Source organism: Ammospiza caudacuta, chromosome 1 (genome assembly GCF_027887145.1).
Source record: "Ammospiza caudacuta isolate bAmmCau1 chromosome 1, bAmmCau1.pri, whole genome shotgun sequence".
NCBI classification, from domain to species: Eukaryota; Metazoa; Chordata; class Aves; order Passeriformes; family Passerellidae; genus Ammospiza; species Ammospiza caudacuta.
Window position 1 is genome coordinate 113,090,409 of NC_080593.1, and position 16,162 is coordinate 113,106,570.

Consider the following 16,162-nt stretch of genomic DNA (forward strand, 5'->3'; position numbering starts at 1 on the left):
ATTCCAAGCCTTTTGGTTTAGTGTAACCTTATGAAAAATGACAAAATTATTTCTTCTGTTTTGTTTGCTTCTTCCAAGGATGATGATTTTTATAAATCTGAAGAAGATTTTGCCTTTTCTTGGTTCAGATGGCCAGATAGCTCTTCTATTTGAACAAATATTGAAAAATTAATTAAAATACAAAAGAAATATATATTTTTTTCTCTTTTTGATGGGCCCTCATTTCTGCATTTGTCCTTGTAAGCTGCAAGTAGCAAAAGAGATCTCTGGCTAAGTGGTTTTCAGTAGAAGAAAATTGATTCGCACTATGTAGCTTGCTGATAATTTTTTCTTTTTATATTATTGGAAATATCAAGGGTTCAGGGAATATTCACTGTGTCAGCAGCCTTGCGTCTAATGAGGTTGTTTGGACTCTGCTCTCTGAGCCAGAGTAAAATCTTTGAAACATGTTAGTCACGATTTAACTGAAACTGGGGGAGGTTTTTAACAGTGAGCTTTAAGTAAACTGCATCTTTTTGAATTTCCTGGGCAGCTGCTTTTCTCTCTTTGATGTACTGTGCCTGGTGATGCTGTTAATGAAATGCATAATTATGTGTTACATAATAAAACAGAGCTAACACGAAGGTGCCTAATAGATTATAATGATGTGGAGGCCTGAGAAACTAAAGACCATTGGGTTTGTTGAAAAGCTCCTCTGGTGACAAAGATGATGTCTAAAGAGGTTTGAATAACTGTGCTGATAAATTAATTGTGGTGTCTTTGTGTGCAAATGACATTTTTCAGGATTTTGTATATAGAGAGATTATTGAAAAAAAAAAAGTACAATTTACTAGGCTGCTGATGTATGAAGTGTGAGCGCCGAGTGCTTCCAGTGCCTATTAGAGCTGCTGGCTCTGCACAGACGGGTGCCCTAGGCAAAGACATTTTTGGCACAGCCTGTCTCACCCATAGGATCAAAAGGAACCAAAAAAAAAACCTAATCTGGCGATATGCACAGAGAGTGAATTGCATCCTAAAGAGCAGCCCCTAGAATGCAGTCTTGGAATGAATATTGATAAATGAAACATTCCGCATTATGGCTGAAGAGTTGTAGGTGTAGCGTTTTGTGACTGCCCCCAACTCCCCTCCCTCCTTTCTCTGCTTTTGTCACCTACATTTTCTCTCTCCCTCTGTAATAATCTGTATAACTTGTTCCTTTCAGAGAATCTTTAGGAGCTGGTTTGTACATATAGGTATTTTTAAAGGACAGGGTGTGTATAAGCTTCCAGCCCTGGACCTCATGGGCTCCCGATGGTGCTGGGCTGGGGCTGGGCTTGCTTGGCTGCTGCTCTGGGCTCACAAGGGTCTGTCTGCTGGGAGAATTAGCATGCAGGGAGCTCCAGAGTGGATTTACAGCCTGCTAGTTACTTGGCACTAATTCCCTTGGGTGGATGGTTCTAGTACCTACTAAGAGTGCTTTTGTGCAGGTTAGTTTCAAGAGTGCTTTTGTTTGAGCGAGGCAGGCTCCCTTTTGAAGGTGAAATATGCTATTTTTCACTTCCCAAGCACCAAGGGTACCCAAATGGGCAGTCAGTGCTGAGTAGCTAATATGCAGTAAATTCACACCCAAGCTCACTGAGCATGAACTTCCTCATGCAGCCGAATCCCGAGGCTCTGCACTTTGTCTCTCTCAGCAGGGAGCAGATGGCCCTTCTCTAAACAGGGAATACCAATAAAGCCTTATGGAGAGCACAGATATTGTGTGCATGAAGATTCGTGCCTGTCCATGTGCTTATATGAGATGACTTGAATTTATCACAGTTCTTGGGCTAACTTCTGTGCTTGTGATTTTTGTTAAGATACTCTAAGGAGAACTTTGGTGCTGAATTGCCATCATCCTTGTCATTAGTAGACACTTTTAGCTGCAGGTTTTGATTTCTTCCTCCTTCATCAGCACCAAGACACCATACTTTTTGTTATATGAATGACTGCATCTTTCGTGTGTGAATCTTTCCTTGTGGCAATTCCTTTTCCCAGAATTTATTTGAACTCCAATTAATGGCTTTCTTTAGGTCTCTAAGTATTAGGATGTGAAATCAAGTCAATTTTTAGATAAAACTTTGCTTTAGGCTGGGATTAATAAATAAGTTGATCTATAATTACTGTATAACTTTATCTTAAGATCACATAATGGGTTAAATTTTCATGCAAAGTTTTCTTGAAATTTTATAAATTATTTTATCTGTTTTTTATGCTTATGCTTCAAATATATCATTGATTTCTAAGTAATCTGCAGGTTTTCTTTATGTTTTTGCTCCAGTATTGCCTATATCCAAGAAAATTTTGCATCACAGAAATTGCCTCTCCAACTTCCATCTATAGTGAGAGTTCTGAACAACTCCACCAGCACTATTGCAGCCAAAGTTTAAATTTACTTACGTACAAAAGATATTGCTCAAAATGCTTTTAACATGTCTTTTCAGAAATGACCTCAGCCATCCTAGCTTGCCAAAGATAAACAGCATTTCTGCTCGACAGGCGTTAACCCTTGGAGGAAGTGAAGTCCAACGCTGAATGCAGAGGCACTTGCTCCGAGCACTCAGGGTGCTGTTGTAGAGAGGAGCCATCCTCCCTCCAGATCCCAGCACTCAGGAAGGCTGCAGGGCTGGGGAAAACCAGCACAAGCCTCAGGGTTTCTCAATCGCAGATGGAAAATGCTGCTGAATGTTTCCGACAGTAAAGGAGGAGGTCTGGGCCAGGTCAGCTTGACTGTTCCTGCTAGAGGATAGAAGGGTAGGAGGAAGGCACAAAGTGGGATGAAAACCAGGAAGACGTGGCTGGTGAGCCAGGCTCTGGTTCTTGATGTTCTGAAGATATTCTGTATAGGTTAAAACAATTACTTGAAAGTATTTTTCAGAGTTTAAGTTTCAAGAATTTTTATATTTAGAGTTTCAGAGTGCTTTTATAGCTTTTTATAGTAATTTTTACTGTTGGTTTTATTCCAGAAGAGTTTCCTGTAGCATGATACTTAAAAAAAACCTTGAAAGGAATCCACAATAAGGATATCCCATTTGTGTGAATGAGTTGCAGCAGATATGATGAAGCAATTCTCAAAATCCCACAGTTGCTGTTTTCCTTTCAACTGACATGTTCCTGTTTTTAAATAAAACAGTTGAAAGCTAGGTTTAAAGAGAAATTCAAAGAATGCTGTGGTGTTATTGGAAATCTCTGGCTATGTCCAAGCAGAAAGGACAGTTGCATGACTGCGTTGTACATGGCTGACCATGCTATAGGAGTCCTTTGTTGGGACATGCTGTAAATCATCCCGAATGTTATCTTTTCAAACCCAGAACAGAGACAGAAGGAGGGTAAAAATTTAAGTCTGGATAAATTTCCTACAGCTTATCATGCAGAAATGTGTTTATTGGCATTCTTTGAATGTAGATATTTGAAGTGCTTAACAATCTCTGACTGATGAGGTCTATTAAATGGCCATGTGCTGTAATTCACTTTGTCTGAATTGGAGAAAAGTTCCTGGGCAAAAGCCTCTTAGTCTTATGAGGAAAGGTTGCATATTTAGTCCCAGGGTAATTGCTAATAAATATACCTATTTAATGGGATGCAATGATAGAGGAAATAGTGGGATGTGAAAGGAGATGGCAATTGTTACTGAAAAGCCTTAGTAAGGTATCATAAGGACAATATTTCTGTGCAGTGGTTTTCACCATGAAAAATATTTGACTTTAGTTTGAGTGTGAGACCCACTTCATTATGGGTCTAAACAACATTAATTACAGTCACATTACTCTCTATTTTGTGTAGGAGGATTCACTCTGAATCCTTTATTCAAAGGCAGTTGTACTGGTGTGCTTCCCCCACAGCTGTTGGACATTTGCAGTAGCAGGTCAGGTGAACCTGGTCTACCTTTGTGCTTGGTTATAGTGGTTGTATGAAACCATGGAGGCAAAACAGCTCAAGGGAAATAAAGTATAAAAATATATTTCAGACCTCACCACTCATCTGAACATACAGACACTACATAGGGAAAAAGGACAAGTACACTTAGAAGAGGTGTTTGGGGTGAGATACCATAATTTGTGCACATGATTTTCCACAAGCAGAACTTCATGCCAACTCACAGGTTTGTGATTGTGGGGACATGGATGCCTGCACCGTGCCTTGCACTGCCCAACATTGCTCTGTGTGGTAACTGATGTTCCTGCTGCTTGATCTCCTGAGTTGGAAGCTGCTCCATCCCTTTCCTGGCATCCTTCAAGACAACATTTGTACAAGGAGCTTGTTCTGTCAGGAAGCAGGAGTAAGGGAAAACAAGTTTATATCTCCTGAGCTCAGCAAGAAAGAAAAAATATTTGAATTTGTTTGCTTTTTAAAATATTTGTCACAATGTCAAGCTATTTTAAGCAATCTGGCTACTTCATCTCTACTTACTATCCTCTCCTACATCTGAATTATCACAAGCCACCTGAAATATGGGAATCAGATGTGAATTTTAATGTAAGAGTCATGCTTCAAGCTGACAGGGGTGGGAGGGGGAGCTGTCACTGCATCAGCCAAGATTCTCTGGTGGAAGTGTTGATTGATAACCTATACCTGGGAAAGGAGGGGAGCAACCTTCCCCTTTCAGTGGACTGAGTTGCTTTCCATTCCCTTGTGAAAGAAGTAGGTAACCATTGCCTTCATCTCTAGGTATATGAAAAAAATTGCAAAGTCCTTTGTTCTATTTTTTCCTTAGGTAGAGCTCACAAATGATCCAGTCCTCCTCACTGGTAGTGCTGGCTGTCATGCTGGCCAAGATGGTTGGTGCTCAACATGTCCCTGTAGGTTCCCTCAGGAAGCTGAAATGCATTCCCTACTTGGATGTGGAACCTTTTGTTCACGACAGGAGAAAATGGTGAGGTCTCTCATGTTGCTGATCTGCAATTTTTCTGTGTCATGTTTTACACGGAGGCTGTGTGGCTTCTCTGAGACCTGGAGCTTAGAGAGAAAAAGGGGAAAATGGAGACCCTGGTCCTGAACAAGGCCCCCATGGTGTGATGTGCTGTACAAAGAAATGAAAGACTCCTTTTCTCCTCAGGCTTGTGGTAGGTTTTGAATTACCACAGCCCCTGGAGTCCTGAGAGCAGTAAGTGCTCCATAGTGCCCAGCTGGATGCTGTTTATTAAGGGTCCAACTGAGAATCCAGAGGAGGTTTTCACAGACCATTGTCACAGTTTCTTGTGAGCAAAAGCTGTAGACCAGAGGAACAACGGCAGAGTATGGTGGAGTGTGGTTTGACTTCTGGGTAACTGGTCTGGGCTTCTTGTATGTTGGGTACCATAAAATGTACACTTTCAGGTGGTGATTCCTGCCATCCAAGGACAGCAATTAAAGGGAGGTAAGAAGAATTGTTTTTTGGAAGTGCTTACATTAACTAAAGACTAAATTAATAGCTTGGAAAAAAAGTTGCATCCTATATTTCTTTTTAATCTACATAAATCCATTAAGTCCTGTGTATCTTTCAGTGTATGAACCAGTATCCTAATCTTCATTTTTTCATGGCATTGATGCCAGGTAATAAGTACTGTTTCCTCTCCTAAGTGTAGGTGCTGGGTCTGTATTTATCCTAGCTAATGACAACTCTGTACTACTCTCTTCTATAAAATAATTAGCAGAAATACTGATTCTTTGAGAGGTTCTCTAGGAATTAATTAGGTATATATCCACAGCCAAAGCTATTTGCAGGACGCTTCAGTTTTCTCCCAGTACTGAGGTCTACTGGGCAATCTTTTAGCTTCAAATGACCCTCTAGAAAAATAAAATGTTGGCGACTCACTCTGTTCACATTTTCTTCCAAATGTAGCCATGTCTGAAAGGTTTTAACAAGCACATTGAATGCTGGGTATAATCTAACTGTGTTTATCATGAGAGGAAAAATTGCCAGCAATGCAGTAGGAGGAAATAAAAACAATCTGTGACATTATGGATGACTTCTATATGTACCACGGCAGATAAAACAGAGGGGAAGAAGCCATAAAGTTTCCCATGGTATTCCAATTAGATGACAAGCCCATGGAAAGAATTATAACTGCTTTCCTGGTTCAGAATGAGGTCCTATTCACTTGAAGGACATATATATATACATTTATATATATATAAAATTTCATTTTACTCCCACTCCTTCTTTTTTTTCCTCTCCAAGCACATTAAAGAAGGTTTCTGGACAACCTGATCACAGACTATACCAATACTCTAAAGCAAAATACATAGCATCACAACTTGGTAAGGATTTTATAGCTAGACACTTTATAGACTGCCAAGTTTTAGCCTAAATCCTCTTAGACATAGTCTGAGTAGGCTGATATATATCTCAAATAGCAGATGTAGTTGCTAAGCTGCTCTCCATCATATTAAAAAAGTCATGACAGCCAGGTGAAGTCTTCAGTGACTAGAAAAAGGGAAACTTCATACCCGTTTTTAAGAAGGTTAAAAAGGCAGACCCCAGGAACTGCCATAGACAGTGGGACTGTAACCTCAGCAAGTTTGTGGATGATGAAAAGGTGAGTAATGCTGTTCATCTCCTTGAGGGAAAAGATGTCATCCACAGGGGCCTTGGCAGGCCTGAGCAGTGGGCCACTGTGGAGCTCATGAAGTTCAATGACGTCCTGCACCTGTGCTGGGGCAATCTCTGGCAACAGTACAGACAAAGTAATGAATGGACTGAGAGCAGCCCTGCAGACTCGAGGATACTGGTTGACAAAAAATCAGATATGAGCTGGCAATGTGTGATTGCAGCCCAGAAAGCCAACTGTAACCTGGACTGTGTAAAAAGGAAAGTGACCAGCAGGTTTCTCTGCCCTTGTGAGACCCCACCTGGCACATTGCATCCAGCTCTGGAACCCTCAGGACATGGATCTCTTGGAGCAGGTCCAGAGAAGGTCCACAAAAATGATCAGATGGCTGGTACACATCTCCTGTGAAGAAAGGCTGAAAGACTTGTGGTTGTTCAGCCTGGAAAAAAAAGCTCTGGGGACACCTTGTTGCAGCTTTTTAATGCTTAAAGGGGGCTTATAGGAAAAATGGAGAAAGACTTTTTATCAGAGCCTGTAGTGATATGAGAATGGTCAACAGTTTTAAACTTAAAAGATAATAGGTTTCGATTGGAGATAAGGAAGATATTTGTTATGATGAGAATGCCTCATCTCTGGCAGTGTCCAAGCCCAGGTTGGATGGAGCAACCTGGTCTAGTGGAAGGTGTCCCTGCCCACGCCATGGGGTTGGAACTAGATGATCTTTAAGGGCTCTTCTAGCCCAACCCATTCTATATCATTCTATGTCCCTGGTCTCCCCAGCATACTTGGATGCTCTGTTACCTTGTTATCCTCTCAAACAAATGATGCTTCACCATTCAGACACCTTAGACCTCTGGGATTTGGTCTGATCTCCAGCTCACTTGTAGCTTGGGCATCCCAAACCCCTGAATAGTGATTTAAGGGATTTCTGGTCTGCCTCTTAAAGTAAAAAATATAACAAATTATGAGGTCTACCATTAAGTCTTTGTAACAATTCCAAGCCTTAGATCTTATTATTTCATCTAGCATAGGGAATCCACATATAAGGATAAGACAGTAAAAAAAAATTAGTGTCTTTACATGTTACCTTATCTCTCTTTGCTCATTGCTTCTGAGCATCCTGAAACTTTAACAGAAGTTCTGGAGCAGAAATTCCACAGAAAGGTGTCTGGCAATGATCTTTTCTTTCCATGTGTTTTTCCTGTGGATCAAGGTTTCTCTTTCTTTTTTCTCCCTGACTGATCCTGCAGCTAACAAGATGCTGTGGGAGCCTGCCTATTTGCTTCTTTAGTCTTTTTTCTCAGTGACCACACAGTTTATGTAAGGCTCTGCTGTTTTTAAGTTCCACTTATTTGCTACACTTTAGTAGCATTTTAAATAGTATTTTAATCTTCAAATGCCTCCACCCAGATGTAATTTTGCAGAGACTGTCCTCTTCCTCTGGTTGTGTCGGCTTGGTTGAAGGTTGCTGCTCTGGGAAAGCGTGGGTGACACGGTTACATTTGTGCCAGGTTCTGCATCTTCTTTGTTCAGTATTATTCTGAAAGATCACAAGATGTATAAACTGTGCATTGCTGGATTACCCAAATCAAAACAGGGGTCAGCTATGTAGGAACTGGTAGCTAGCATGTATTTATAAACAGGTGATAAATTATATTTGTGGATGCAGAGTGAAAGATTCAAATAACTAACAGCTTGCTTAAATGCCACATAAATTTGGATCCTTCTTCAATGGAAACTGAAAAACCTTTGGTAAACAGCACCTGGTTGGTAGCAGAGAGGAAAAGGGACAGACTCAAAAGAACAAGTGATTTTAGGTACTCAGCACTGGTACCGTCAAAGTGTGGATCTTCTCTTAGTTCTTCATAGGTGTTAAGGATGATGAGACCTTCAGTGTTTGATCATCTTGTTGATTCCTCTTACAGGTCTGGATGAAATCCCTAGGCAGAAAATATGTTACACACTGAGTGGAGAAGCAAAAACAGCCCTTAGATGAGCAAGGTGGGGGGCAGCACTAAGGTCCAGCTCCACAAAGGGATGTGACTCCTAACTGCTGCACAAGTCAGTGGGTACACTGAGAAGCTCCATTATCTACACTGTCAAGACATCCCTGTAAATACTGTTTTGTACAAAACTGGTGGAAGTGAGACCTGGATCTTCAGTGGTATTTCACTGCCTAATTTGTATTTAGGCACTGTCATCTCTGGATGCTCTTCTTCCTATGGAGCAGGGAAGCTTAAGATTTGTTTTCTTAATACTCATTATATTTTTGGAATCTCATTGATCACCCTGCCTGTTTTATGCTGTGCTCTGGGTGATAAGGCTCCAAACACAGCTGTATCTAGTGCAGGGCTGCTACAGTGCACTATGATTTCCAGCTACATTGCACACCACTGTAAACACCCCCGTTATAAAATCTGGTTCGCTGGAGCACTCAAAGCTGCTGGCTGCCAGGGAATGTTCCTTAATGAGGGTAAGGAGTACTTGAACACATCTATGACTTGGCAACCCTTCCTGCTTTTTATAAGCTACTATACACTTCAGAGAGAAAATATCTTAGAGGCTACTTTTTAATGGGACAAGTTTACTTAAGAGCTGAGTGGAGTTGGTGCCAGTAGTTCTGTTTTGTTCTAGCTTAATATTAGCCTTGTCAAAGTTCTTATAGTGTCTCCTGGGTGTTTCTGTATTGCATACCATATAAAGCTGGTTTTGGGAGCCAAGAATTTTGGCTGGAATATATATTATAGTGGTCTCATTATATTTTTCTAAAGTGTATCAGAGGTGGCCCTATATTAAAGATCTATGGAGCAAGGCTGATTTTTTTTCTCTCTTCTGGTTTTGCCTTAGCCCACACTGCAGACATTGGATCCAGAATTTGAGCCAACCCAAGTCTGAGGGTTATTTGGGATCCAAGGTCTTGGTTTGGCCTGTAATAAAATTTGGGTAATTAGTGATTTTTTTTTTAGACAATACCCTAGATTTTGAAAATCACCAGACTTTTGGGAGGGTGCTTTTGGTTTGGGCCTGCACTAGCAACTACTACACAAAAAGATTCCTTTCTCATCCTGCTGACATAAGTATTCACTCAAAGACAGCTTGCCAACATGGAGCAACATGTGGTGCATCCTGTCTTGCCTCTCTGAGAAGATGTGTGTTTTATGACTGCTTGGTGCTTTCTTACTGACAGACATCATTAGGTGGTGAACTTGGCAAAGTTTTCTCATCAGAGGGCATCGAGCCCATCTTTTCTAGAGTGTTTGTGTGGAAAGCTGGATTCTCTTCTGGCTGCACAAAGGAAAAAGGGAGCTATTCTAACAAGGCCATGCTTTGTCTTGGGAAAATCCTGGCTACCACAGAAAAGATGGAGAGAATGTGTTGAGATGTGGGTGAGATTCGTTAAAATTATGTTTGGGCTTTAAGCCTATGTCAGGTTTAAGAAAACATGGCAAAGAACCATTTTTATTCCTTTTCTTTTGCCTATTCTCCTGTGCTGGGTTTTGAGTTTGGTGTGATCCCATGACCCAAAAAGCAGCTGTATGAGCCATAAACAGTGGAATTGAACCCCTGACAAAAATACTATGGCAGAACCAGGTGCTGCTTTATGTGCACGGCAGAGCAGCAGCGCAGCCTTGCCTTGGTTCCAGCGTGGTGCAGTTGGTGGTGCCCATGTGGGATGGGTGAAAGGATCCATTGCTCCCTCCTGTACCTACAGCAGCTCTCTGTGGGACAGTCCAGCGTGTCTCCCCTCATGATCCTCTTAACCTGGCCAGGGGCTGATGCCAGCTGGCTTCACTGTACACCAGCTTTCCAGGTGTCCTGGATTGCCAAGTAAATTGCATTCTATTTGCCGTCTGTGCGGCAATTGTCTTCTGTTAAGTGGGCAACTTTCCTTATATCTTCCACAATCACTCCTCCCTCTGGGGAGACATCTGCTGATAACAGGCTATTGAATGTCACTGCCTGACTGATCAGAACTAGAGCATCCCATTGTGAGAGGCTCCACCCAGAGGGAGGGGCCAAGTGTTCCTATCCGGATATAATCTTGAGGTTCTGGAACACCAGCGCAGCTTCTCCACTGGATTTCCTAGAGGAACAGCTGCCTCTTCCACTGGATCTTCAGAGGAAGACTACACCTTTCTACAGGATCCCTGCTCCACCTGACACTCCAAGAGGACTGCAGCCACAATTCCAATTGGACTGCTACCAACACCCTGACCAACAGGGTGTCAGGTTGTGTTCTGACTCTGTCAGTGTTGTTTTAGTGTACTGCATTGTTTATCTTTTTATTTTCTTCCCTAATAAAGAACTGTTATTCCTGCTTACATATTTTTGCCTGAGAGCACCCCTTAATTTCAAATTTATAACAATTCGGAGGGAGGGGGCTTACATTTTTCCATTTCAGGAGAGGGTCTTGCCTTCCTTAGCAGACACCTGTCTTTCCAAACCAAGACACCAGGTTACCCAGAACTGCTCCTAAAAGCAACAAAACAAAGTGAAGAGTTGATGCACATGAATCTGTGTGAAGAAGGTTAATCTGAACATGAATGGAAGGCAAACTTCCAGCTGGGCAGAGTTCCTGGTGTATATTAACCCAAATATTTATGTTGTGGAGGCATGCTTTTCTGACAGGTGGTGGTAAACAAGGCTACTTAGCTCTGTAGTTTTCAGGAGACCTGATTTTCTCTCTTTATAGGAATTTTGGAAAAACCCCAAAATTTACTGACACCGAATGAGCTACAAAGATGAACTAATGGGCTTTTTCAGCTTTAATCCTCAGAGAACAGAGACACTGTTTTCTACTGTTAAATTTCACCCCAAACTTCAAATTTTTCATGAAGTCATTTCAGTGTCCAAACCCATTAGGAAAAAAAGTCACATGCAAACAGTTTAATCGTATTATGTGAATATTCAAAGGAGACAGGGAGAGGAAGGCTATATGGAGGGAGTTCTGTTTTCAGGCCTGCCCCATTTTCTCACGTTGCTTTGGCCAAACCAATTAATTTTTCAAAATTCTCAGTTACAGAGGGGGAAACAATGCCTCCATGTCTCATGTGGCTTTCAGTGTCCCTTGTCTTTGCCAAGTATTGTCAATTTCTTGAACAAAATTCTTTTGTTTAAGAAATTGGCCTTATGTAAAGGCAAGATTTCTTGTGAACTCTAGATGATTTTCCACCTGACCTCATTTTGACTATTTAATGAAGCTACTACCTAAAGGGAGTACATGAATCAAAGTTATTTTATCTATTTAGATTGGTGAAACCATAAAAAGAAGCACAAGATTCCAGTTGCATTACTGTTTATTTTTAGAGCAGACTCTGAACAAATGAAACAAATTGCCTTTCCCATGCTAGAGTAAATACCAACAGATCTAACTCTTCCTCTAATCTAAAATAAACCTTTCCCAGTCTTAGCCATTCCCTTTCCTAAAATGTCCAGGATGAGAGCTGGCACTGTGCCCTCCAGGTTTGGAGCTGCAGGCTTTCACAGAGTGGTGGTGAGGAGCAAGTGTGAAGCTGGCTGAAGTCAGGGATTGGAAGGGCTGGAGGGATTTGATTGGAAGGGCTGGAGGCTGAGTTTGAGCACAGTGCTGACCTACTGGCCTTGGAAGTGCACTGGTAGTTACTGCAGTGCTCATAACCAAGGATATACAAGTTACGAATACATGGATAGTGAAGACGAGCCAACAATCCGTCGAATTGAAATCCTTGAAGGACCTCGTAAATACTTTAATGTTTACACAGGGCCTGTATATTTTCACAATTACCTTTCCATGGGCCCAAAATGTTTTAACACTGGAATGTTTTCAGGCTTTAAGAAGTTATATTTTCTGATACGTCTGAAAACTGCAGGCTCAGCTTCTCTATTGGCCCATTTTTTTCTCATGAACAATTAAAGCTGGATTCCTTTTTACCCCCAAATATGCAGAATGTAAATGGTGAGTTTTACTAAAGTTATATATTGATTATGATCACAGTGTAGTGAGAAGAAAAGGTTTGAATTTACAAGAGAATGTTGTACCATAAATTGGCAAAAAGATGCATATACAGTATTTGCCTCTATTATAATTAAGAAGTGATAAGAAAAATGACTTTTCTGTAGAGAGATTTTTGAGAGAAACAAACCTATAAGGAGTTTGAAAGGTTTGAGGCAGTTCTTTAAAACCTCTGGGTGAAAGTTTGGAGGCATGAAGACATAGATCAAGTGTAGGGAATTTTGCAGCAGCTGAATGTTCCTCTGGTTTCTGTCACAAGGCGCTTCTCTATTCTGTCCAAAACAAGGCTCCTGTTAGAGTGTGAATGGGACTGTCATGGAGCTGGCACACCTGCTGCATGTATTAGACAAGCAGTGACAATGGATTGGTACTTAATATGAGGCTCTGGCTCTTGCTGTGAGGTCCATTGTGAATTGGCTGTAAGGTCCATAGCGAGTGTAACACAGATCCCTTTTGGCTCATGGACAAGCCTTTCTGCCTGATGTTGAGAGAGGGATAACAAATCCACAGTGACTTTTGGTGGTGTTTTCTATTTCTGGGGAGTCCTGAGAAACCAAAAGAAGTGACTTCTGCACACTTTCTGCAGAAGGAAAGACGCTGAAGCAGCATCTGGAACTAATAACCTGTGTTTCACAGCTCACTGGTGGGCAGCAAGGGAGCCGCTCCGGCTCCAGCAGGCCCTTACGTAAAACCTGCACACAGTGATTTTCAGCTGTGGGAAATCTGAAACAGTTTCTGCTGGCCCAGGGAGGAGGAGACTGCCTGACTCCCTGTTGGCTCCCCTGGGACAACAGGCTCCCTGCAAGGGCATCACCACAGCCTTCAGATGTGGTAGCACGCAGGTGGAGCATGCACATACACACACACTCAGAGGAAAATCACATCCAGCCATCAAATGGGGTATTCCACTGATTGGAAAGTCTGTTCTGGTGTCTGGCCACTATTTGGCAGATACTGACAGTTTCCACTTAAAGGCAGCCAGCCTCGCCAGAAAGCCAGCTGTGCGGCTGATCTCATGAAGATGTCATTGAACAACCCTTTGAACTCCTTCAAGAAATGGTGGGTCTGACTCGAGGCAGGCTGGAATCCCCCTGGGGGTCTTTGCTGGATGTGGGAATACAGACATCCATTGACGTAATAGTTACACCTCAGTGTTCCTGAGTTGCAGGTAAGGATATCATCTTCATTCCGGCACCAGGGACTCCTTCCAAGTTCACCTTAAGCTGAAACAGAATTCTCTGGTATTCATATGTCACTTTTTCTGTTCCTGTGAGGGTTGCTATGTCCTCAGAAATATTGGTAGGTTGTCATAATGGTTGCCATGATGAAAAGACTTACTTATGAAAAAAGAAAAAACAGATGGCACAAAATACTTCAATGAATTTCAGCATGTTTGTGAAACGACATACCTGTTTTAGAAATATCAGTTTTGTCAAGGTGGTAAATGCTATCTCACACAATTGTGAGTGCACTGAGCGTATACAGAGTGACAGCAGAAGTAAGGCAAAAATAAAAGGACATAGAATGGAGTAGTTTTATGAAAAGTCATGGAGAGATGAGCATAGTTTTATTAGCTGCTGCCATTTCAATACATGGAGTTCTGACAGTAGGTGAATGGGACACAAAAACCATGTTAGACAGAAAAAGCCTCAGGAAGCTGAATCTTGGGGCTGGGGAGAAGCAAGGAAGGAGAAAGAGAAAGCAAATCATACACACAAAAATTCTGTTCCCAGAATTGTAGGAATTCTGGGATATGGGAAATTGGGATATGGGAAATTCGGTTCCCAGAATCCCATATATCGACCACATTTCACTATAAATAAACTGCCAGGTGCAGAGACAGCCACTTATTTCCCGGAAGAGCAGAAAGTAATACCAGCATCCAGGGCACTATTTTTAACACATTCTGCACTTGTAGTGGAGAATTACTTGTAGTGGAATGACTTGCTGTAAGTCATAACTGAGGTAAAAATGTGCTGCATGTGAATGGTATGTAAAAAGCAGGGGGATTAGTTAAAAGAATTTTTTTTAAATTATGAAAGTTTGTAGAAATTTGTAGCTCGAAGTGTTTTTATGGAAAATTATTTATGGTTCCTAATGTGAAAGAGTTATAAGAGGGATATAGATTTTTTAGAAAAGGGAATGCTGAAGTTGGAGGGGTTAAATGCCTTTCCCATGGAAGTTGATTGTACAGCTGGAAGGAGAAGTGCTTTTGCTTGAAATTCTGATTAAAAATGTCAAAACCCTATATTTACTGGACTGGGAACAGGGTGTAATCTGTATCTCTAGGTAACTAATGTTGTGTTTTAATAACCTGACTACACTTTTCCACTACAAAGTGTCTGATTTTCAGAGGGATTGAGAAATTTGAAATATTTGTTATATTTTTTCTTTCCATCTGTGTTACTTTAGTTTACTCATTTTGTAATCCATTAGACCTAAATCTCGATGCCCATTTTGACTAAAACATCAGCTGATAATCTGTGCCTGTGATTATTAAAACAGATACAGCTGTCACTGTCCATTCCCAAACATTTTAAAGCCAGAATTTTTAATATACTAGTCGGTGCTTTCTTGGACCAAGGAGAGTGGAAAAACTAAGGTGGCTGGTGCAGTACATGAGGGTGGAGGCCCTGAATGAAGCTTTTATAAAAACTGTCTCATAGGAGATTTCCTCTCTTCTTTCCAGTTTGGATTAGGCTTTTTGGCATACGTTTTTAAGAAACTCATCATGTCTTTGCATTCAAACTGCAAAAGCCAGCTTAGTACTTTGTGAATTTCCCTTGGAAATTGCTCTGCGATGCTTCATCCAGAGAAGATGCATTTCCCTGTTTCTTTGGTTATAAGCAAATTCACAAGGCATTTATTTTAGTGCCCAATTTACTTGCTTCTCTCACTTCTCTCTTCTCCATTCCTATGGAAGTTTATTTGAAATATTTCTTTGAATTTAGATAGCTTGTACTGGTGTCTTTTTGAGAAATTACTTTCTTCACCTCTCATTGGTTATAATGCCAGGGCAGATGGATTTAACACAAGCTTAACCCTTTTGTTTTTGGAAAAGATTAGTAGAGGCTTAGATAATAACTTGGAAAACACAAAGATAGTTGAATCAGTGCCATTCTTAATAAAGTAATAATCAGCAATGTGTTCTAGGATTAGCCCATTGGACATCAAGATAGCTAATCTGACACTGGATCCTTCTGTCTGTGGACACTTACACATATTCATAGATTTTCTCTCTTGAGCTGGCTCTGCATTACTTGCAGGGCTCCTTGTCTCCTGACCATTCAGCTGAGCAGCCTTGGCAGGAGGGTGTTTGCTCCTGGCCCCTGAGAACCTGGGTGCTGCTTCATCCCCCGTGTCTTGGAGATCCCAGGTGAGGGCTCATAATCAATCCCCACAGCTGAGGTGAGAATCTATTTTGGATTCTCTGATGTTTCTACCAAAAGTGGGCTTTTACAGGCCATGTCTGCTGGATGCCACTCTTCAGTGGTCATGGTGCAGCACCTTCTGTTGGACCTGCAGAGCTGGTGAGACCAGATGTGCGCCAGACAGCTGCTTGTTGGAAATGAGACATTTCCACACCTGCTACTAATCACGTGGAGAAATGCTCAGTTCTGGA

The 16,162-nt window shown here is 41.4% G+C and overlaps 1 pseudogene; it reads left to right on the top strand.

Annotated features, from left to right (window-relative positions):
* The window catches only part of LOC131558413 (chloride channel protein D-like), a 78,028-nt pseudogene that overhangs the window by 39,871 nt on the left and 21,995 nt on the right, over positions 1-16,162 (top strand).